Source organism: Chiloscyllium punctatum, chromosome 30 (assembly GCF_047496795.1).
Source record: "Chiloscyllium punctatum isolate Juve2018m chromosome 30, sChiPun1.3, whole genome shotgun sequence".
NCBI classification, from domain to species: domain Eukaryota; kingdom Metazoa; phylum Chordata; class Chondrichthyes; order Orectolobiformes; family Hemiscylliidae; genus Chiloscyllium; species Chiloscyllium punctatum.
Window position 1 is genome coordinate 9,085,919 of NC_092768.1, and position 27,990 is coordinate 9,113,908.

General features: G+C 39.9%; 1 protein-coding gene across 1 annotated transcript in view; it reads right to left on the reverse strand.

Annotated features, from left to right (window-relative positions):
- LOC140455076 (uncharacterized) overlaps positions 1–27,990 on the reverse strand; it is an 80,159-nt gene that overhangs the window by 9,188 nt on the left and 42,981 nt on the right. The gene's annotated exons all lie outside the window — the stretch shown is intronic.

Genomic DNA, 27,990 nt, shown 5'->3' on the forward strand with positions numbered 1-27,990 from the left:
CACATCCATCAAAGTTTCACCTGCACCATCCACTAATATCATTTATTGTATCCGTTGCTCCCGATGTGGTCTCCTCTACATTGGGGAGACTGGGCGCCTCCTAGCAGAGCGCTTTAGGGAACACCTCCGAGACACCCGCACCAATCAACCAAACCGCCCCGTGACCCAACATTTCAACTCCCCCTCCCACTCTACCGAGGACATGGAGGTCCTGGGCCTCCTTCACCGCCGCTCCCTCACCACCAGACGCCTGGAGGAAGAACGCCTCATCTTCCGCCTCGGAACACTTCAACCCCAGGGCATCAATGTGGACTTCAACAGCTTCCTCATTTCCCCTTCCCCCACCTCATCCTAGATTCAAACTTCCAGCTCAGTTACTGTCTCCTTGACTTGTCCGGACTTGTCCTACCTGCCTATCTTCTTTTCCACCTATCCACTCCACCCTCTCCTCCTTGACCTATCACCTTCATCCCCTCCCCCACTCACCCATTGTACTCTATGCTACTCTCTCCCCACCCCCACCCTCCTCTAGCTTATCTCTCCACGCTTCAGGCTCACTGCCTTTATTCCTGATGAAGGGCTTTTGCCCGAAACGTTGATTTTGCTGCTCGTTGGATGCTGCCTGAACTGCTGTGCTCTTCCAGCACCACTAATCCAGTATTTGATTTTCAGCATCTGCAGTCATTGTTTTTACCATACTCAGAGAACCCCAACGGTGGGGAGGCAAACCTTTCAGCCCACCGTGACCCTCCGGAGAACATACCACCCCATCCCTGTCACCCCACAATCCCTACGGCCAATCCACCCGAACCTACACATCCCTGAACACTATGGGACAATTTAGCATGGCCAATCCACCCGAACCTGCACATCCCTGAACACTATGGGACAATTTAGCACGGTCAATCCAGCCTAACCTACATATCCCTGAACACTATGGGATAATTTAGCATGGCCAATCCACCCTAACCTACACATCCCTGAACACTCTGGGACAATTTAGCACGGCCAATCCACCCTAACCTACACATCCCTGAACACTATGGGACAATTTAGCACGGCCAATCCACCCTAACCTACACATCCCTGAACACTATGAAACAAGTTAGCACGGCCAATCCACCCTAACCTACACATCCCTGAACACTATGGGACAATTTAGCATGGCCAATCCACCCTAACCTGCACATACCTGAACACTACGGGACAATTTAGCACGGCCAGTCCACCCTAACCTACACATCCCTGAACTCTATGGGACAATTTAGCACGGCCAATCCACCCTAACCTGCACACCCCTGAACACTATGGGACAATTTAGCATGGCCAATCCACCCTAACCTGCACAACCCGGAACACTATGGGACAATTTAGCACGACCAATCCACCCTAACCTACACATCCCTGAACACTATGGGACAATTTAGCACGGTCAATCCACCCTAACCTGCACATCCCTGAACACTACGGGACAATTTAGCACGGCCAGTCCACCCTAACCTGCACATCCCTGAACACTATGGGACAATTTAGCATGGCCAATCCACCCTAACCTACACATCCCTGAACACTATGGGACAATTTAGCACGGCCAATCCACCCTAACCTCCACATCCCTGAACACTATGGGACAATTTAGCACGGCCAATCCATCCTAACCGACACATCCCTGAACACTATGGGACAATTTAGCACGGCCAATCCACCCTAACCTACACATCCCTGAACACTATGGGACAATTTAGCACGGTCAATCCACCCTAACCTGCACATCCCTGAACACTACGGGACAATTTAGCACGGCCAGTCCACCCTAACCAACACATCCCTGAACTCTATGGGACAATTTAGCATGGCCAATCCACCCTAACCTGCACACCCCTGAACACTATGGGACAATTTAGCATGGCCAATCCACCCTAACCTGCACATCCCTGAACACTATGGGACAATTTAGCATGGCCAATCCACCCTAACCTACACATCCCTGAACACTATGGGACAATTTAGCACGGCCAATCCACCCTAACCTCCACATCCCTGAACACTATGGGACAATTTAGCACGGCCAATCCATCCTAACCGACACATCCCTGAACACTATGGGACAATTTAGCACGGCCAATCCACCCTAACCTACACATCCCTGAAAACTATGGGACAATTTAGCACGGCCAATCCACCCTAACCTACACATCCCTGAACACTATGGGGCAATTTAGCATGGCCAATCCACCCTAACCGACACATCGCTGAACACTACGGGACAATTTAGCACGGCCAATCCACCCTAACCGACACATCCCTGAACACTATGGGACAATTTAGCACGGCCAATCCACCCTAACCTGCACATCCCTGAACACTATGGGACAATTTAGCACGGCCAATCCACCCTAACCTGCACATCCCTGCGCACTATGGGACAATTTAGCACGGCCAATCCACCCTAACCTACACATCCCTGAAAACTATGGGACAATTTAGCACGGCCAATCCACCCTAACCTACACATCCCTGAACACTATGGGGCAATTTAGCACGGCCAATCCACCCTAACCTGCACATCCCTGCGCACTATGGGACAATTTAGCACGACCAATCCACCCTAACCTACACATCCCTGAACACTATGGGATAATTTAGCATGGCCAATCCACCGTAACCTGCACATCCCTGAACAATATGGGATAATTTAGCATGGCCAATCCACCCTAACCTACACATCTCTGAACACTATGGGATAATTTAGCATGGCCAATCCACCCTAACCTGCACACCCCTGAACACTATGGGACAATTTAGCATGGCCAATCCATCCTAACCTACACATCCCTGAACACTATGGGACAATTTAGCACGGCCAATCCACCCTAACCTACACATCCCTGAACACTATGGGACAATTTAGCACAGCCAATCCACCCTAACCTACACATCCCTGAACACTATGGGACAATTTAGCACGGCCAATCCACCCTAACCTACACATCCCTGAACACTATGGGACAATTTAGCACGGCCAATCCACCCTTTCGTACACACCCTGAACACTATGGGACAATTTAGCACGGCCAATCCACCCTAACCTACACACCCCTGAACACTACGGGACAATTTAGCATGGCCAATCCACCCTCACCTGCACATCCCTGAACACTATGGGACAATTTAGCACGGCCAATCTACCCTAACCTACACATCCCTGAACACTATGGGACAATTTAGCACGGCCAATCCACCCTAACCTACACATCCCTGAACACTATGGGACAATTTAGCACGGCCAATCCACCCTAACCTACACATCCCTGAATACTATGGGACAATTTAGCACGGCCAATCCACCCTAACCTACACATCCCTGAACACTATGGGGCAATTTAGCACGGCCAATCCACCCTAACCTGCACATCCCTGAACACTATGGGACAATTTAGCACAGCCAATCCACCCTAACCTACACATCCCTGAACACTATGGGACAATTTAGCATGGCCAATCCACCCTAACCTGCACATCCCTGAACACTGTGGGACAATTTAGCACGGCCAATCTACCCTAACCTACACATCCCTGAACACTATGGGACAATGTATCATGGCCAATCCACCCTAACCTACACATCCCTGAACACTATGGGACAATTTAGCACGGCCAATCCACCCTAACCTACATATCCCTGAACACTATGGGGCAATTTAGCATGGCCAATCCACCCTAACCTGCACATCCCTGCGCACTATGGGACAATTTAGCACGGCCAATCCACTCTAACCTGCACATCCCTGAACACTATGGGACAATTTAGCACGGCCAATCCAACCTAACCTGCACATCCCTGTGCACTATGGGACAATTTAGCACGGCCAATCCACCCTAACCTGCACATCCCTGAACACTATGGGACAATTTAGCACGGCCAATCCACCCTAACCTGCACATCCCTGAACACTATGGGACAATTTAGCACGGCCAATCCACCCTAACCTGCACATCCCTGAACACTATGGGACAATTTAGCACGGCCAATCCACCCTAACCTGCACATCCCTGAACACTATGGGACAATTTAGCACGGCCAATCTACCCTAACCTACACATCCCTGAACACTATGGGACAATTTAGCACGGCCAATCCACCCTAACCTACACATCCCTGAACACTATGTGACAATTTAGCACGGCCAATCCACCCTAACCTGCACATCCCTGAACACTATGGGACAATTTAGCACGGCCAATCCACCCTACCCTACACATCCCTGAACACTATGGGACAATTTTGCACAGCCAATCCACCCTCACCTACACATCCCTGAACATTACAGGCAATTTAGCACGGCCAATCCACCCTAACCTACACATCCCTGAACACTATGGGGCAATTTAGCACGGCCAATCCACCCTACCCTACACATCCCTGAACACTGTGGGACAATTTTGCACAGCCAATCCACCCTGACCTACACATCCCTGAACACTATGGGACAATTTTGCACAGCCAATCCACCCTAACCTACACCTCCCTGAACACATATGTCGATTGGCCCTGGGAAATTGCCCATAGTGCCCAGGGACATGCAGTCCTGGTGGATTAGCCATGGGACGTGGTCCAAAATGCACATCCCCAGACACTGTGCCATGGCCATTTCACCCTGACCTGCACATCCTTGGACTGTGGGAGGAAACCGGAGCACCCGGAGGAACCCCACACAGACACGGGGGAGAATGTGCAAACTCCAGACAGACAGTCGCCCGAGACTGGAATCGAACCTGGGTCCCTGGCGCCGTGAGGCAGCAGTGCTGACCACTGATCCACCGCTCCTTACCACTTTCTTTCAATTGCTCGTTGTCACGTCTGGCAAGCCCTCAACAATTAACCCTGGGGTTTGAAGACATTTGTGTTCCTCCCACCTCGCTGTGTCACGACGTTGTCACTGTTTCTCGTGGCACAGGCGGTGGGGGAACCAGGAGAGTTTCTTTCCGCGGTTCTCCGCGGTTTAAGTGAAGGAACCTGCTTTGAGGAAGCACCATCCTCGTCCTGAAGAGAAACCGTGCGCAGAGACACAAGAGCAGAACCCAGGCTGGCACTCCAGCGCAGTTACTGAGGGAGTGCAGCACTGCCAGAGGTGCCACCTTCACAGAGGAGTCATTAAACCGAGGACCCGTACGGCCTCTCGTGCATCCGTCAAAGATGGCTATCTGCAAGGAGAGCAGGGGAAGGCAATATTTATCCTTTCTCCAAGCACAAAAGGACTGCCACGTGTTTTCCACACTCCAACAGTGTTTAACCATTTAACTGTAAAACTCCCTCCAATGGTTGTGAAAGGTGTATTTCTGTTTCTCTTCTATCACTGCCTCAGCAAAAATATCGACGTCCTTCAGGATGGCACGGTGACTCAGTGGTTAGCACTGCTGCCCCACAGCGCCAGGGACTCTGGGTTTGATTCCAGTCTCGTCTGCACGGAGTTTGCACATTCTCCCCGCGTCTGCGCAGGTTTCCTCCCACAGTCCCAAGATGGTGCAAGTCAGGGTGGGATTGGCTGCGCTAAATTGCCCATAGTGTTCAGGGATGTGTAGGCTGTGTGGGCTAGTTGTGAGGAATTTCAGGATGACAGGGATTAGGTGGGAGAGCCAGGCTGGGCACGATGGGCCGAATGGCCTGCTGCCGCAGTGCAGGGATTCTATGAAAGCAGGCCGAATGCACCAACATTCCAGATGAAGGGCTTATGCCTGAAACGTTAACCCTCCTTCTCCTCGGATGCTGCCTGACCCCGCTGTGCTTTTCCAGCCTCACACTCTCGACTCTGATCCCCAGTCCTCACTTGCTCCCGGTCTCTATTTAGCAATGTTTAGCAATCTTTTATTGTCGTTTGCAAACACTATATTCCACCCCACGACAGACTCTTTCTGGAACAATCACCACCTCATGGAGAATTATGTTTCCGAGGAACTGATTCAGATTTGCTTTTTATTAAATGCAGGGATGCAGGAATGGCGAGACTCAGAAATAACTGGTTTGAATTGCTGGGGATAGCATGAGATCACTGAATAATTACAGAACAGGGTCAGGCTGTTTGGCTATCGGACCTGCACCTGTTGTATTACCTCGGACCAATGTCCTGTTTTTTCCCCATATCCCTTTGTTGTTTCTATCGAAATACCCATCCAGTTCCACTCCTAAATGCCTCAATTCAACCTGCCCCCACAATATTTCCAGGCAATGGATCCCAAACCCTGCAAGAGATATGTCTCACTTTACCCTTGCTGCATTTGCACATCACTTTAGACCCATACCCTCTCGTTCATTTTGTTTTTTCCAACAGGAACAGCTCCTTCCCATCTACTCCAACCAGCCAACCCACAACTTGGAAAACAATTGTCAGCTCTCGTCTCAGCCATCTCCTCACCACGGAGACCTGACCCAACCTCTTCAATCTATCCTCGTAAACTGAGGTTTCTCTCTGTCCTGGAAGCGTTCTGAACAAATTCTTAAGCATACTCCACAAAGTTTTCACTTCTTTCCAACTGTGCACCGTTGCAATGTGACACCTACAACTGTACACCATTGTAATGAGATATGTCCAATTGTACATCATTATAATGTAACAACTACAAACTGTACACCTTTGTAATGTAACACCGACACCTGTACACCACTATCGTGAGACACCTACAACTGTTCACCATTATAATGTAACACTTACAACTGTGCCCCATTATAATGTAACACCTACAAGTGAACACCATTATAATGTAACACCTACAACTGTGTCCCATTATAATGTAACACCTACAACTGTGCCCCATTATAATGTAACACCTACATCTGTGCACCATTATAATGTAACACCTACAACTGCACACCATTATAATATAACACTTACAACTGTGCCCCATTATAATGTAACACCTACAACTGAACACCATTGTAATGTAACACCTACAACTGTACACCATTATAATGTAACACCTACAACTGTGCCCCATTATAATGTAACACCTACAACTGAACACCATTGTAATGTAACACCTACAACTGTGTCCCATTATAATGTAACACCTACAACTGTACACCATTATAATGTAACACCTACATCTGTGCACCATTATAATGTAACACCTACAACTGCACACCATTATAATATAACACCTACAACTGTGCCCCATTATAATATAACGACTACAACTGTGCCCCATTATAATATAACACCTACAACTGTGCCCCATTATAATGTAACACCTACAACTGTACACCATTATAATGTAACACCTACATCTGTGCACCATTATAATGTAACACCTACAACTGCACACCATTATAATATAACACCTACAACTGTGCCCCATTATAATATAACGACTACAACTGTGCCCCATTATAATATAACACCTACAACTGTGCCCCATTATAACGTGACACCTACAACTGTGCACCGTTATAATATAACATCTACAACTGTGCCCCATTATAACGTGACACCTACAACTGTACACCATTATAATGTAACACCTACAACTGTACACCATTATAATGTAACACATACAACTGAGCACCATTATAATTTAACACCTACAACTGTGTCCCATTATAATGTAACACCTACAACTGTACACCATTTTAATGTGACACCTACAACTATGCCCCATTATTATGAAACACCTACAACTGGGCACCATATAATGTGACACCTACAACTGTACACAATTATTATGTAACACCTACAACTGTGCACCATTATAACGTGACACCTACAACTGTACACCAGTATAATGTAACACCTTCAACTGTACACCATTATTATGCGACACCTACAACTGTGCCACATTATAACACCTACAACTGTACACCATTATAATGTAACACCTACAAATGTACACCATTATAATGTAACACCTACAACTGTACACCATTATAATATAACATCTACAACTGTACACCATTATTATGTAACACCTACAACTGTGCACCATTACAATATAACACCTAAAACTGTGCACCATTATAATGTGACACCTACAACTGTGCACCATTATAATATAACAACTACAACTGTGCCCCATTATAATATAAAACCTACAACTGTACACCAGTATAATGTAACACCTACAACTGTGCCCCATTATAATGTAACACCTACAACTGTGCCCCATTATAATATAACACCTACAACTGTGCACCATTATAATGTAACACCTACAACTGTGCCCCATTATAATGTAACACCTGCAACTGTACACCATTATAATGTAACACCTACAACTGTACACCATTATAATGTGACACCTACAACTGTGCCCCATTATAATGTGACAGCTACAAAAGTGCCCCATTATAATGTAACACCTACAAATGTGCACCATTATAATATAACACCTACAACTGTGCCCCATTATAATGTAACACCTGCAAATGTACACCATTATAATATAACACCTACAACTGTACACCATTATAATGTAACACCTGCAACTGTACACCATTATAATGTAACACCGAAAACTGTGCACCATTACAATGTAACACCTAAAACTGTACACCATTATTATGTGACACCTACAACTGTGCACCGTTATAATATAACACCTACAACTGTGCCCCATTATAACGTGACACCTACAGCTGTACACCATTATAATGTAACACCTACAACTGTTCACCATAATAATGAAACACCTACAACTGTACACCATTTTAATGTGACACCTACAACTGTGCCCCATTATTATGAAACACCTACAACTGGGCACCATATAATGTGACACCTACAACTGTACACAATTATTATGTAACACCTACAACTGTGCACCGTTATAATATAACATCTACAACTGTGCCCCATTATAACGTGACACCTACAACTGTACACCATTATAATGTAACACCTACAACTGTACACCATTATAATGTAACACCTACATCTGTGCCCCATTATAATATAACAACTAACTGTGCCACATTATGATGTAACACCTACAACTGTACACCATTATAATGTAACACCTACAACTGTGCCCCATTATAATATAACAACTACAACTGTGCCCCATTATACTGTAACACCTACAACTGCACACCATTATAATATAACACCTACAACTGTGCACCATTATAATGTAACACCTACAACTGCACACCATTATAATATAACACCTACAACTGTGCCCCATTATAATATAACACCTACAACTGTGCCCCATTATAATATAACAACTAACTGTGCCACATTATGATGTAACACCTACAACTGTACACCATTATAATGTAACACCTACAACTGTGCCCCATTATAATATAACAACTAACTGTGCCACATTATGATGTAACACCTACAACTGTACACCATTATAATGTAACACCTACAACTGTGCCCCATTATAATATAACAACTAACTGTGCCACATTATACTGTAACACCTACAACTGTACACCATTATAATGTAACACCTACAACTGTGCCCCATTATAATATAACAACTACAACTGTGCCCCATTATACTGTAACACCTACAACTGCACACCATTATAATATAACACCTACAACTGTGCCCCATTATATTGTAACACCTACAACTGTGCACCATTATAATGTAACACCTATAACTGTGCCCCATTATAATATAACAACTACAACTGTGCCCCATTATACTGTAACACCTACAACTGCACACCATTATAATATAACACCTACAACTGTGCCCCATTATATTGTAACACCTACAACTGTGCACCATTATAATATAACACCTACAACTGTGCCCCATTATACTGTAACACCTACAACTGTGCCCCATTATAATATAACGACTACAACTGTGCCCCATTATACTGTAACACCTACAACTGTACACCATTATAATGTAACACCTATAACTGTGCCCCATTATAATATAACAACTACAACTGTGCCCCATTATACTGTAACACCTACAACTGCACACCATTATAATATAACACCTACAACTGGGCCCCATTATATTGTAACACCTACAACTGTGCACCATTATAATATAACACCTACAACTGTGCCCCATTATACTGTAACACCTACAACTGTGCCCCATTATAATATAACGACTACAACTGTGCCCCATTATACTGTAACACCTACAACTGTGCCCCATTATAATATAACGACTACAACTGTGCCCCATTATAATATAACACCTACAACTGGGCACCATTTTAATGTGACACCTACAACTGTACACCATTATAATGTAACACCTAAAACTGTTCACCATTATAATATAACACATACAACTGTGCCCCATTATAATATAACACCTACAACTGTGCACCATTAAAATCTAACACCTATAATTGTGCACCATTATAATAAAACACCGACAACTGTGCCCCATTATAATGTGACACCTACAACAGTGCCCCATTATAATGTAACACCTACAACTGTTCACCATTATAATATAACACCTACAACTGTACACCATTATAATATAACACCTACAACTGTACACCATTATAATGTAACACCTGCAACTGTACACCATTATAATGTAACACCGAAAACTGTGCACCATTACAATGTGACACCTACAACTGTACACCATTATAATGTAACACCTAAAACTGTACACCATTATTATGTGACACCTACAACTGTGCACCGTTATAATATAACACCTACAACTGTGCCCCATTATAACGTGACACCTACAGCTGTACACCATTATAATGTAACACCTACAACTGTTCACCATAATAATGAAACACCTAAAACTGTGCACCATTATAATGTGACACCTACAACTGTGCCCCATTATAATGTAACACCTACAACTGTACACCATTATAATGTAACACCTAAAACTGTACACCATTATTATGTACACCTACTACTGTACACCATTATAATGTGACACCTACAACTCTGCCCCATTATAACATAACACCTACAACTGTGCACCGTTATAATATAACACCTACAACTGTGCCCCATTATAACGTGACACCTACAACTGTACACCATTATAATGTGACACCTACAACTGTGCCCCATTACAATATAACACCTACAACTGTGCCCCATTTATAATGTAACACCTACAACTCTGCAACATTATAATATAACACCTACAACTGTACACCATTATAATGTAACACCTACAACTGTGCACAATTATAATGTAACACCTACAACTGTGCACGATTATAATGTGACACCTACAAATGTGCCCCATTATAATATAACACCTACAGCTGTACACCATTATAATGTGACACCTACAACTGTGCCCCATTATAATGTAACACCTACAACTGTACACCATTATAATGTGACACCTACAACTGTGCCCCATTATAATGTAACACCTACAACTGTACACCATTATAATGTGACACCTACAACTGTGCCCCATTATAATGTAACACCTCCATCTGTACACCATTATAATGTGACACCTACAACTGTGCCCCATTATAATGTAACACCTACAACTGTGCCCCATTATAATGTAACACCTACAACTGTACACCATTATTATGTAAAACCTACAACTGTGCACCATTATAATATAACAACTACAACTGTGACCCATTATAATATAACACCTACAACTGTGCCCCTTTATAATGTGACACCTACAACTGTACACCATTATAATGTAACACCTACAACTGTGCCCCATTATAATGTAACACCTACAACTGTGCACCATTATAATATAACACCTACAACTGTGCCCCATTACAATGTGACACCTACAACTGTGCACCATGATAATTTAACACCTACAGCTGTGCCCCATTATAATGTAACACCTACAACTGTACACCATTATAATGTAACACCTACAACTGTGCCCCATTATAATATAACACCTACAACTGTGCACCGTTATAATGTGACACCTACAACTGTACACCATCATAATATAACACCTACAACTGTACACCATTATAATATAACACCTACAACCGTGCCCCATTATAATGTAACACCTACATCTGTGCAAAATTATAATGTAACACCTATATCTGTGCCCCATTACAATGTGACACCTACAACTGTGCACCATTATAATATAACACCGACAACTGTGCACCATTATAATGCAACACCTGCAACTGTACACCATTATAATATAACACCTATAACTGTGCCCCATTATAATATAACACCTACAACTGTACACCATTATAATGTAACACCTACAACTGTGCCCCATTATAATGTAACACCTACAACTGTGCCCCATTATAATGTAACACCTGCAACTGTACACCATTATAATGTAACACCTACAACTGTACACCATTATAATGTGACACCTACAACTGTGCACCATTATAATGTAACACCTACAACTGGGCACCTTTATAATGTGACAGCTACAACTGTGCCCCATTATAATGTTACACCTACAACTGTACACCATTATAATGTAACACCGACAACTGTACACCGTTATAATGTAACACGTACAACTGTGCACCTTTATAATATAACACCTACAACTGTGCACCATTATAATATAACACCTACAACTGTGCCCCATTATAATGTAACACGTACAACTGTGCACCTTTATAATATAACACCTACAACTGTACACCAGTATAATGTAAAACCTACAACTGTGCAAAATTATAATGTGACACCTACATCAGTGCACCATTATAAGGTAACACCTACAACTGTACACCATTATAATATAACACCACAAACTGTACACCATTATTATGTAACGCCTACAACTGTGCACCATTACACTGTAACACCTACAACTGTACACCATTATAATATAATACCTCAAACTGTACACCATTATTATGTAACACCTAAAGCTGTGCACCATTATAATGTGACACCTACAACTGTGCACCATTATAATGTAACACCTACAACTCTGCACCATTATAATAAAACACCTGCAACTGTGCACCATTTTAATGTAACACCTACAACTGTGCACCATTATAATGTAACACGTACAATTGTGCCCCATTATAATGTAACACCTATAACTGTACGCCAGTAAGATGTAACACCTACATCTGTGCAAAATTATAATGTAACACCTACATCTGTGCACCATTATAATGTAACACCTACAACTGTGCACAATTATAATGTAACACCTACAACTGTACACCATTATAACACCTCAAACTGTACACCATTATTATGTAACACCTACAACTGTGCACCATTATAATGTAACACCTACAACTCTGCACCATTATAATAAAACACCTGCAACTGTGCCCCATTATAATGTAACACCTACAACTGTATACCATTATAATATAACACCTCAAACTGTACACCATTATTATGTAACACCTACAACTGTATACCATTTTAATGTAACACCTACAACTGTGCACCATTATAATATAACACCTACAACTGTGCACCGTTATAATGTGACACCTACAACTGTGCACAATTATAATGTAACACGTACAACTGTGCACCATTTTAATGTAACACCTACAACTGTGCACCATTATAATGTAACACCTACAACTGTGCACCGTTATAATGTGACACCTACAACTGTGCACAATTATAATGTAACACGTACAACTGTGCACCATTTTAATGTAACACCTACAACTGTGCACCATTATAATGTAACACCTACAACTGTGCCCCATTATAATATAACACCTACAACTGTACACCATTATAATGTAACACCTACAACTGTGCACCATTATAATATAAAACCTACAACTGTGCCGCATTATAATGTAACACCTACAACTGTGCCCCATTATAATATAACACCTACAACTGTGCACCGTTATAATGTGACACCTACAACTGTACACCATTATAATGTAACACATACAACTGTACACCATTATCATGTAACACCTACAACTGTGCACCATTATAATATAACACCTACAGCTGTGCCCCATTATAATGTAACACCTACAACTGTACACCATTATAATGTAACACCTACAACTGTGCCCCATTATAATATAACACCTACAACTGTGCACCGTTATAATGTGACACCTACAACTGTACACCATCATAATATAACACCTACAACTGTACACCATTATAATATAACACCTACAACCGTGCCCCATTATAATGTAACACCTACATCTGTGGAAAATTATAATGTAACACCTACATCTGTGCACCATTATAATATAACACCTACAACTGTGCACCATTATAATGTAACACCTACAACTGTACACCATTATAATATAACACCTCAAAATGTACACCATTATTATGTAACACCTACAACTGTGCACCATGACAATGTAACACCTAAAACTGTGCACCATTATAATGTGACCTCTACAACTGTGCCCCAGTATAATGTAACACCTACAACTGTGCCCCATTATAATGTGACACCTACAACTGTACACCATTATAATGTAACACCGACAACTGTGCACCATTATCATGTAACAACTACAACTGTGTCCCATTATAATGTAACACCTACAACTGTACACCATTATAATGTAACATCTGCAACTGTACACATTTATAATGACACATCTATATCTGTACACTATTGTGACATAACAGCTACATCTGTGCACCATTATAATGTAACACCTACAACTGGGCACCATTATAATGTGACACCTACAACTGTGCCCCATTATAATGTGACACCTACAATTGTACCCCATTATAATGTCACACCTACAACTGTGCCCCATTATAATGTAACACCTACAACTGTGCCCCATTATAATTTAAACCTTACAACTGTGCACCACTATAATATAAAACTGACAACAATGTACCATTATGATGTAATATCAACAACTGTACACCATTATACTATAATACCTGCAGCTCTGCACCATTATAATGTAACACCTACAACTGTGCACAATTATAATGTAACACCTACAACTGTGCCCCATTATAATGTAACACTTACAACTGTACACCATTATAATGTGACACCTACAACTGTACACAATTATAATTTAACACCTACAACTGTACACCATTATAATGTAACACCTACAACTGTGCCCCATTATAATGTGCCACCTACAACTGTACACCTTTATAATGTGACACCTACAACTGTACACCATTATAATGTGACACCTACAACTGTACACCATTATTATGTAGCACCTACAACTGTGCACCAGTATAATGTAACACCTACGACTGTGCCCCATTATAATATAACACCTACAACTGTGACCCATTATAATGTAACACCTACAAATCTGCACCATTATAATATAACACCTACAGCTGTGCACCATTTTAATGTAACACCTACAAGTGTGCACAATTATAATGTAACACCTACAAATGTACACCATTATAATGTAACACCTACAACTGTGCACCATGATAATGTGACACCTACAACTGTGCCCCATTACAATATAACACCTACAACTGTACACCAGTATAATGTAACACCGACAAATGTGCACCATTACAATGTAACACCTACAACTGTGCACCATTATAATGTGACACCTACAACTGTGCACCATTATACTGTAACACCTACAGCTCTGCACCATTATAATAAAACACCTGCAACTGTGCACCATTTTAATGTAACGCCTACAACTGTGCACCATTATAATGTAACACGTACAACTGTGCACCTTTATAATATAACACCAACATCTGTGCACCGTTATAAATTGACACCTACAACTGTGCACCATTATAATATTACACCTACATCTGTGCAAAATTATAATGTAACACCTACAACTGTGCCCCATTATAATGTAAAACCTACAACTGTACATCATTATAATGTAACACCTCCAATTGTGCCCCATTATAATATAACACCTACAACTGTGCACCATTATCATGTAACACCTCCAACTGTGCCCCATTATAATGTGACACCTACAACTGTACACCATCATAATATAACACCTACAACTGTACACCATTATAATATAACACCTACAACTGTGCCCCATTATAATGTAACACCTACAACTGTACACCATTATAATATAACACCTCAAACTGTACGCCAGTATAATGTAACACCTACATCTGTGCAAAATTATAATGTAACACCTACATCTGTGCACCATTATAATGTAACACCTACAAGTGTGCACCATTATAATGTAACACCTACAACTGTACACCATTATAATATAACACCTCAAACTGTACACCATTATTATGTAACACCTACAACTGTGCACCATTACTATGTAACACCTAAAACTGTGCACCATTATAATGTGACCTCTATAACGGTGCCCCAGTACAATGTAACACCTACAACTGTGCACCATTATAATGTAACACCTACAACTGTATACCATTATAATATAACACCTACAACTGTACACCATTATAATGTAACACCTACAACTGTACACCATTATAATGTAACACCGACAACTGTGCACCATTATAATGTGACAGCTACAACTGTGCCCCATTATAATGTGACACCTACAACTGTACACCATTATAATGTAACACCTTCAACTGTGCACCATTATAATGTAACACCTTCAACTGTGCACCATTATAATATAACACCTACAACTGTGCACCATTATAATGTGACGCCGACAACTGTGCCCCATTATAATGTAACACCTACAACTCTGCACCATTATAATATAACACCTACAACTGTGCACAATTATAAAGTAACACCTGCAAATGTACACCATTATAATGTAACACCTACAACTCTGCACCATTATAATATAACACCTACAACTGTGCACCATTTTAATGTGACGCCTACAACTGTGCCCCATTATAATGTAACACCTACAACTCTGCACCATTATAATGTAACACCGACAACTCTGCACCATTATAATATAACACCTACAACTGTGTACAATTATAAAGTAACACCTGCAAATGTACACCATTATAATGTAACACCTACAACTGTGCACCATTTTAATGTGACACCTATAACTGTGCACCATTGTAATATAACACCTACAACTGTGCCCCATTATAATATAACACCTGCAACTGTACACCATTATAATATAACACCTAAAACTGTGCACCATTATAATGTAACACCTACAACTGTGCCCCATTATAATGTGATACCTACAACTGTGCCCCATTATAATGTGACAGCTACAACTGTGCACCATTATAATGTAACACCTACAACTCTGCAGCATTATAATATAACACCTACAACTGTGCCCCATTATAATGTAACACCTACAACTGTGCCCCATTATAATGTGACAACTACAACTGTGCCCCATTATAATGTAACACCGACAACTGTGCACCATTATAATGTGACACCTACAACTGTGCCCCATTATAATGTGACAACTACAACTGTGCCCCATTATAATATAACACCTACAACTGTGCCCCATTATAATGTAACACCTGCAACTGTACACGATTATAATATACCACCTTCAACTGTGCACCGTTATAATGTGACACCTACAACTGTGCCCCATTATAATATAACACCTACAACTGTTCCCCATTATAATGTAACACCTGCAACTGTGCACCATTATAATATAACACCTTCAACTGTGCACCGTTATAATGTAACAACTACAACTGTGCCCCATTATAATGTGACAGCTACAGCTGTGCACCATTATAATGTAACACCTCCAACTGTACACCATTATAATATAACACCTACATTTGTGCCCTATTATAATTTAAACTCTACAACTGTGCACCACTATAATATAAAACTGACAACAATGTACCATAATAAATTAATATTAACAAATGTACACCATTATACTATAATACCTACAACTCTGCACCGTTATAATATAAAAACTAGAACTGTGCACCATTATAATGTAACACCTACAACTGTGCCCAGTATAATGTAACACTTACAACTGTACACCATTATAATGTGACACCTACAACTGTACACCAGTATAATGTAACACCTACATCTGTGCAAAATTATAATGGAACACCGACATCTGTGCACCATTATAATGTAACATCTACAACTGTACACCATTATAATATAACACCTCAAACTGTAAACCAATATTATGTAACACCTACAACTGTGCACCATTACAATGTAACACCTAAAACTGTGCACCATTATAATGTGACACCTACAACTCTGCACCATTATAATAAAACACCTACAACTGTGCACTATTTTAATGTAACACCTACAACTGTGCACCATTATAATGTAACACGTACAACTGTGCACCTTTATAATATAACACCTACAACTGTGCACCGTTATAATGTGACACCTACAACTGTGCACCATTATAATGTAACACCGACAACTGTGCACCATTATAATGTTACACCTACAACTGTGCCCCATTATAATATAACACCTACAACTGTGCCCCATTATAATGTAACACCTACAACTGTGCCCATTATAATGTAACACTTACATCTGTACACCATTATAATATAACACCTACAACTGTGCACCATTATAATATGACACCTACAACTGTGCACCATTATAATGTAACACATACAACTGTGCCCCATTATAATGGCACACCTACAACTGTGCCCCATTATAATGTGACAGCTACAACTGTGCACCATTATAATGTAACACCTACAACTGTGCACCACTATAATATAAAACTGACAACAATGTACCATGATAATGTAATATCAACAACTGTACACCATTATAATGTAACACTTACATCTGTACACCATTATAATGTAACACCTACAACTCTGCACCGTTATAATGTAACACCTACAACTGTGCACCATTATAATGTAACACCTACAACTGTGCCCATTATAATGTAACACTTACATCTGTACACCATTATAATGTAACACCTACAACTGTGCACCACTATAATGTAACACTTACATCTGTACACCATTATAATATAACACCTACAACTGTGCCCCATTATAATGTGACAACTACAACCGTGCCCGATTATAATGTAACACCAACAACTGTGCCCCATTATAATATAACACCTACAACTGTACACCAGTATAATGTTACACCTTCAACTGTGCAAAATTATAATGTGACACCTACAACTGTACACCAGTATAATATTACACCTACATCTGTGCAAAATTATAATGTAACACCTACAACTGTGCACCATTATAATGTAACACCTACAACTGTGCCCCATTATAATATAACACCTACAATTGTACACCATTATAATGTAACACCTGCAACTGTACAGCATTATAATATAACACCTACAACTGTGCCCCATTATAACGTAACACCTACGACTGTGCCCCATTATAATGTAACACCTACATCTGTACACCATTATAATGTAACACCTACAACTCTGCACCATTATAATAAAACACCTACAACTGTGCACTATTTTAATGTAACACCTACAACTGTGCACCATTATAATGTAACACGTACAACTGTGCACCTTTATAATATAACACCTACAACTGTGCACCGTTATAATGTGACACCTACAACTGTGCACCATTATAATGTAACACCGACAACTGTGCACCATTATAATGTTACACCTACAACTGTGCCCCATTATAATATAACACCTACAACTGTGCCCCATTATAATGTAACACCTACAACTGTACGCCATTATAATGTAACACCTCCAACTGTGCCCCATTATAATATAACACCTACAACTGTGCACCATTATAATGTGAAACCTACAACTGTACACCATTATAATATAACACCTACAACTGTGCCCCATTATAATGTAACACCTACAACTGTGCCCCATTATAATGTAACACCTACAACCGTGCCCCATTATAATGTAACACCTTCATCTGTACACCATTATAATGTAACACCGACAACTGTGCACCGTTATAATGTGACAGCTACAACTGTGCCCCATTATCATGTAACACCTACAACTGTGCACCATTATAATGTAACACCTACAACTGTACACCATTATAATATAACACCTACAACTGTGTCCCATTATCATGTAACACCTACAACTGTGCACCATTTTAATGTCACACCTACAACTGTGCACCATTATAATGTAACATCTGCAACTGTACACATTTATAATGACACTTCTAAATCTGTACACTATTGTGACATAACAGCTACATCTGTGCACCATTATAATGTAACACCTACAACTGTGCCCCATTATAATATAACACCTACAATTGTACACCATTATAATGTGACACCTACAACTGTACACCAGTATAATGTAACATCTACAACTGTGCACCATTATAATTTAAACCTAACAACTGTGCACCACTATAATATAAAACTGACAACAATGTACCATTATAATGTAATATCAGCAACTGTACACCATTATACTATAATACCTACAGCTCTGCACCATTATAATGTAACACCCACAGCTCTGCACGATTATAATGTAAAACCTACAACTGTGCACCATTATAATGTAACACCTACAACTGTGCCCCATTATACTGTAACACTTACAACTGTACACCATTATAATGTGACACCTACAACTGTACACAATTATAATGTAACACCTACAACTGGGCACCATTGTAATGTAACACCTACAACTGGGCACCTTTATAATGTGACACCGACAACTGTGCACCATTATAATGTAACACGTACAACTGTGCACCTTTATAATATAACACCTACAACTGTGCACCGTTATAATGTGACACCTACAACTGTGCACCATTATAATGTAACACCTACAACTGTGCACCATTATAATGTAACACCTGCAACTGTGCCCCATTATAGTATAACACCAACAACTGTGCCCCAATATAATGTAACACCTACAACTGTACACCATTATAATGTAACACCGACAACTGTACACCAGTATAATGTAACCCCTACAACTGTACACCATTATAATGTGACACCTACAACTGTACACCAGTATAATGTAACACCTACAACTGTGCACCATTATAATATAACACCTACAACTGTGCCCCATTATAATGTAACACCTACAACTGTGCCCCATTATAATATAACACCTACAACTGTGCCCCATTATATTGTAACACCTACAACTGTGCACCATTATAATATAACACCTACAACGGTGCCCCATTATATTGTAACACCTACAACTGTGCACCATTATAATATAACACCTACAACTGTGCCCCATTATATTGTATCACCTACAACTGTGCACCATTATAATATAGCACCTACAACTGTGCCCCATTATATTGTAACACCTACAACTGTGCACCATTATAATATAACACCTACAACTGTGCACCATTATAATAGAACACCGACAACAGTGCCCCATTATAATGTAACACCTACAACTGTACACCATTATAATGTAACACCTACAACTGTGCCTCATTATAATATAACACCTACATTTGTGCCCCATTATAATTTAAACCCTACAACTGTGCACCATAATAATATAACACCTATAACTGTGCCCCATTCTAATGTAACACCTACAACTGTGCACCATTATAATGTGACACCTACAACTGTGCTCATTATAATATAACACCTACATTTGTGCCCCATTATAATTTCAACCCTACAACTGTGCACCATAATAATATAACACCTCCAACTGTGCACCTTTATAATGTGACACCTACAACTGTGCCCCATTATAATATAACACCTACAACTGTGCCCCATTATAATGTAACACCTACAACTGTACACCATTATAATGTAACACCTACAACTGTACACCAGTATAATGTAACACCTACATCTGTGCAAAATTATAATGAAACACCTACAACTGCGCACCATTATAATGTAACACCTACAACACTGCACCATTATAATATAACACCTACAACTGTGCCCCATTATAATGTAACACCTGCAACTGTACACCATTATAATGTAACACCTACATCTGTGCAAAATTATAATGAAACACCTACAACTGCGCACCATTATAATGTAACACCTACAACACTGCACCATTATAATATAACACCTACAACTGTGCCCCATTATAATGTAACACCTGCAACTGTACACCATTCTAATGTAACACCTACAACTGTGCACCATTATAATATAACACCTACAACTGTGCCCCATTATAATATAACACCTACAACTGTACACCATTATAATATAACACCTACAACTGTACACCAGAATAATGTAACACCTACATCTGTGCAAAATTATAATGAAACACCTACAACTGCGCACCATTATAATGTAACACCTACAACACTGCACCATTATAATATAACACCTACAACTGTGCCCCATTATAATGTAACACCTGCAACTGTACACCATTATAATGTAACACCTACATCTGTGCAAAATTATAATGAAACACCTACAACTGCGCACCATTATAATGTAACACCTACAACACTGCACCATTATAATATAACACCTACAACTGTGCCCCATTATAATGTAACACCTGCAACTGTACACCATTATAATGTAACACCTACAACTGTGCACCATTATAATATAACACCTACAACTGTGCCCCATTATATTGTATCACCTACAACTGTGCACCATTATAATATAGCACCTACAACTGTGCCCCATTATATTGTAACACCTACAACTGTGCACCATTATAATATAACACCTACAACTGTGCCCCATTATATTGTAACACCTACAACTGTGCACCATTATAATATAACACCTACAACTGTGCCCCATTATATTGTAACACCTACAACTGTGCACCATTATAATATAACACCGACAACTGTGCACCATTATAATATAACACCTACAACTGTGCCCCATTATAATGTAACACCTACAACTGTGCCCCATTATATTGTAACACCTACAACTGTGCACCATTATAATATAACACCTACAACTGTGCCCCATTATATTGTAACACCTACAACTGTGCACCTTTATAATATAACACCTACAACTGTGCCCCATTATATTGTAACACCTACAACTGTGCACCATTATAATATAACACCTACAACTGGGCACCATTATAATGTAACACCTACAACTGTGCACCATTATAATGTGACACCTACAACTGTGCCCCATTATAATGTAACACCTACAACTGTGCCCCTTTATAATGTAACACCAACAACTGTACACCATTATAATTTAACACCTACAACTGTGCCCCATTATAATATAACACCTACAACTGTGCACCATTATAATGTAACACCTACAACTGTACACCATTATAATGTAACCCCTACAACTGTACACCATTATAATATAACACCGACAACTGTGCCCCATTATAATGTAACACCGACAACTGTGCACCGTTATAATGTGACACCTACACCCGTGCCCCATTATAATGTAACACCTACAACTGTGCCCCATTATAATATAACACCAACTAATGTGCCCCATTATAATATAACACCTACAACTGTGCCCCATTATATTGTAACACCTACAACTGTGCACCATTATAATATAACACCTACAACTGTGCCCCATTATATTGTAACACCTACAACTGTGCACCATTTTCATATAACACCTACAACTGGGCACCATTATAATGTAACACCTACAACTGTGCACCATTATAATGTAACACCTGCAACTGTGCCCCATTATAGTATAACACCAACAACTGTGCCCCAATATAATGTAACACCTACAACTGTACACCATTATAATGTAACACCGACAACTGTACACCAGTATAATGTAACACCTACAACTGTGCACCATTATAATGTAACACCTGCAACTGTGCCCCATTATAGTATAACACCAACAACTGTGCCCCAATATAATGTGACACCTACAACTGTACACCATTATAATGTAACACCTACAACTGTGCACCATTATAATATAACACCTATAACTGTGTCCATTGTAATATAACACCTACAACTGTGCCCCATTATAATGTAACACCTACAACTGTGCCCCATTATAATATAACACCTACAACTGTGCCCCATTATATTGTAACACCTACAACTGTGCACCATTATAATATAACACCTACAACTGTGCCCCATTATATTGTAACACCTACAACTGTGCACCATTATAATATAACACCTACAACTGTGCCCCATTATATTGTATCACCTACAACTGTGCACCATTATAATATAGCACCTACAACTGTGCCCCATTATATTGTAACACCTACAACTGTGCACCATTATAATATAACACCTACAACTGTGCCCCATTATATTGTAACACCTACAACTGTGCACCATTATAATATAACACCTACAACTGTGCCCCATTATATTGTAACACCTACAACTGTGCACCATTATAATATAACACCTACAACTGTGCACCATTATAATATAACACCTACAACTGTGCCCCATTATAATGTAACACCTACAACTGTGCCCCATTATATTGTAACACCTACAACTGTGCACCATTATAATATAACACCTACAACTGTGCCCCATTATATTGTAACACCTACAACTGTGCACCTTTATAATATAACACCTACAACTGTGCCCCATTATATTGTAACACCTACAACTGTGCACCATTATAATATAACACCTACAACTGGGCACCATTATAATGTAACACCTACAACTGTGCACCATTATAATGTGACACCTACAACTGTGCCCCATTATAATGTAACACCTACAACTGTGCCCCTTTATAATGTAACACCAACAACTGTACACCATTATAATGTAACACCTACAACTGTGCCCCATTATAATATAACATCTACAACTGTGCACCATTATAATGTAACACCTACAACTGTACACCATTATAATGTAACCCCTACAACTGTATACCATTATAATATAACACCTACAACTGTGCACCATTATAATGTAACACCTACAACTGTACACCATTATAATGTAACCCCTACAACTGTACACCATTATAATATAACACCGACAACTGTGCCCCATTATAATGTAACACCAACAACTGTGCACCGTTATAATGTGACACCTACACCCGTGCCCCATTATAAGGTAACACCTACAACTGTGCCCCATTATAATATAACACCAACTAATGTGCCCCATTATAATATAACACCTACAACTGTGCCCCATTATATTGTAACACCTACAACTGTGCACCATTATAATATAACACCTACAACTGGGCACCATTATAATGTAACACCTACAACTGTGCACCATTATAATGTGACACCTACAACTGTGCCCCATTATAATGTAACACCTACATCTGTGCCCCTTTATAATGTAACACCTACAACTGTACACCATTATAATGTAACACCTACAACTGTGCCCCATTATAATATAACACCTACAACTGTGCACCATTATAATGAAACACCTACAACTGTACACCATTATAATATAACACCGACAACTGTGCCCCATTATAATGTAACACCGACAACTGTGCACCGTTATAATGTGACACCTACACCCGTGCCCCATTATAATGTAACACCTACAACTGTGCACGATTAAAATCTGACAGCTACAACTGTGCACCATTATCATGTAACACCTACAACTATCTCCCATTATAATGTAATACCAACAACTGTGCACCATTTTAATGTCACACCTACAACAGTGTACCATTATAATGTAACATCTGCAACTGTACACATTTATAATGACACATCTAAATCTGTATACTGTTATGACATAACAGCTACATCTGTGCACCATTATAATGTAACACCTGCAACTGTGCACCATTATAATATAACACCTATAACTCTGTCCATTGTAATATAACACCTACAACTGTGCCCCATTATAATGTAACACCTACAACTGTGCCCCATTATAATATAACACCAACTAATGGGCCCCATTATAATATAACACTTACAACTGTGCCCCATTATATTGTAACACCTACAACTGTGCACCATTATAATATAACACCTACAACTGGGCACCATTATAATATAACACCTACAACTGTGCCCCTTTATAATGTAACACCTACAACTGTACACCATTATAATGTAACACCTACAACTGTGCCCCATTATAATATAACACCTACAACTGTGCACCATTATAATGTAACACCTACAACTGTAAACCATTATAATATAACACCGACAACTGTACACCATTATAACACCGACAACTGTGCCCCATTATAATGTAACACCGACAACTGTGCACCGTTATAATGTGACACCTACACCCGTGCCCCATTATAATGTAACATCTACAACTGTGCACGATTAAAATCTGACAGCTACAACTGTGCACCATTATAATGTAACTCCTACAACTATCTCCCATTATAATGTAACACCTACAACAGTGCACCATTATAATGTAACATCTGCAACTGTACACATTTATAATGACACATCTAAATCTGTACACTGTTATGTCATAACAGCTACATCTGTGCACCATTATAATGTAACACCTGCAACTGTTCACCATTATAATGTAACACCTACAATTGCACACCATTATAATGTAACACCTACAAATGTACACCAGTATAAGGTAACCCCTACAACTGTACACCATTATAATGTAACACCTCCAACTGTGCTCCATTATAATGTAACACCTACAACTTTACACCATTATAATGTAACACCTACAACTGTGCACCATTATAATGTGACACCTACAATTGTACACCATTATAATTTAACCCCTAAAACTGTGCCCCATTATAATGTAACACCTACAAATGTGCCCCATTATAATGTAACACCTACAACTCTGCCCCATTATAATGTAACACCTACAACTGTTCCCCACTATAATGTAACACCTACAACCGTGCACCATTATAATATAACACCTACAAATGTGTCCATTATAATATAACACCTACAACTGTGCCCCATTATAATATAACACCCTCAACTGTACACCATTATAATGTAACACCGACAACTGTGCACCGTTATAATGTGACACCTACAACTGTGCACCATTGTAATGTAACACCTACAACTGTACACCATTATAATGTTACACCTACAATTGTACACCATTATAATGTCACACCTACAACTGTGCCCCATTATAATGTAACACCTGCATCTGTGCCCCATTATAATTTAAACCTTACAACTGTGCACCACTATAATATAAAACTGACAACAATGTACCATTATAATGTAACATCAACTACTGTACACCATTATACTATAATACCTACAGCTCTGCACCATTATAATGTAACACCTACAACTGTGCACCATTATAATATAACACCTTCAACTGTGCCCCATTATAATGTAACACCTACAACTGTGCCCCATTATAATATAACACCTTCAACTGTGCCCCATTATAATGTGACACCTACAACTGTACACCTTTATTCCGTAACACCAACAACTGTGCCCGATTATAATGTAACACCTACATCTGTGCCCCATTATAATTTAAACCTTACAACTGTGCACCACTATAATATAAAACTGACAACAATGTACCATTATAATGTAACATCAACAACTGTACAACATTATACTATAATACCTTCAGCTCTGCACCATTATAATGTAACACCAACAACTGTGCCCCATTATAACACCTACAACTGTGCCCCATTATAATGTAACACTTACAACTGTACACCATTATAATGTGACACCTACAACTGTGCACCATTATAATGTAACACCTTCAACTGGACACCATTATAATATAACACCTACAACTGTACACCATTATAATATAACACCTACAACTGTGCACCATTATAATATAACACCTACAACTGTGCCCCATTATAATGTGACACCTACAACTGTGCCCCATTATAATGTAACACCTACAACCGTGCCCCATTATAATGTAACACCGACAACTGTGCACCATTATAATATAACACCTACAACTGTGCCCCATTATAATGTGACACCTACAACTGTGCCCCATTATAATGTAACACCTACAACTGTGCACCATTATAATGTAACACCTTCAACTGGACACCATTATAATTTAACCCCTAAAACTGTACACCATTATAATGTAACACCAACAATTGTGCACCGTTATAATGTAACACCTACAACTGTGCACCATTATAATGTGACACCTACAACTGTGCCCCATTATA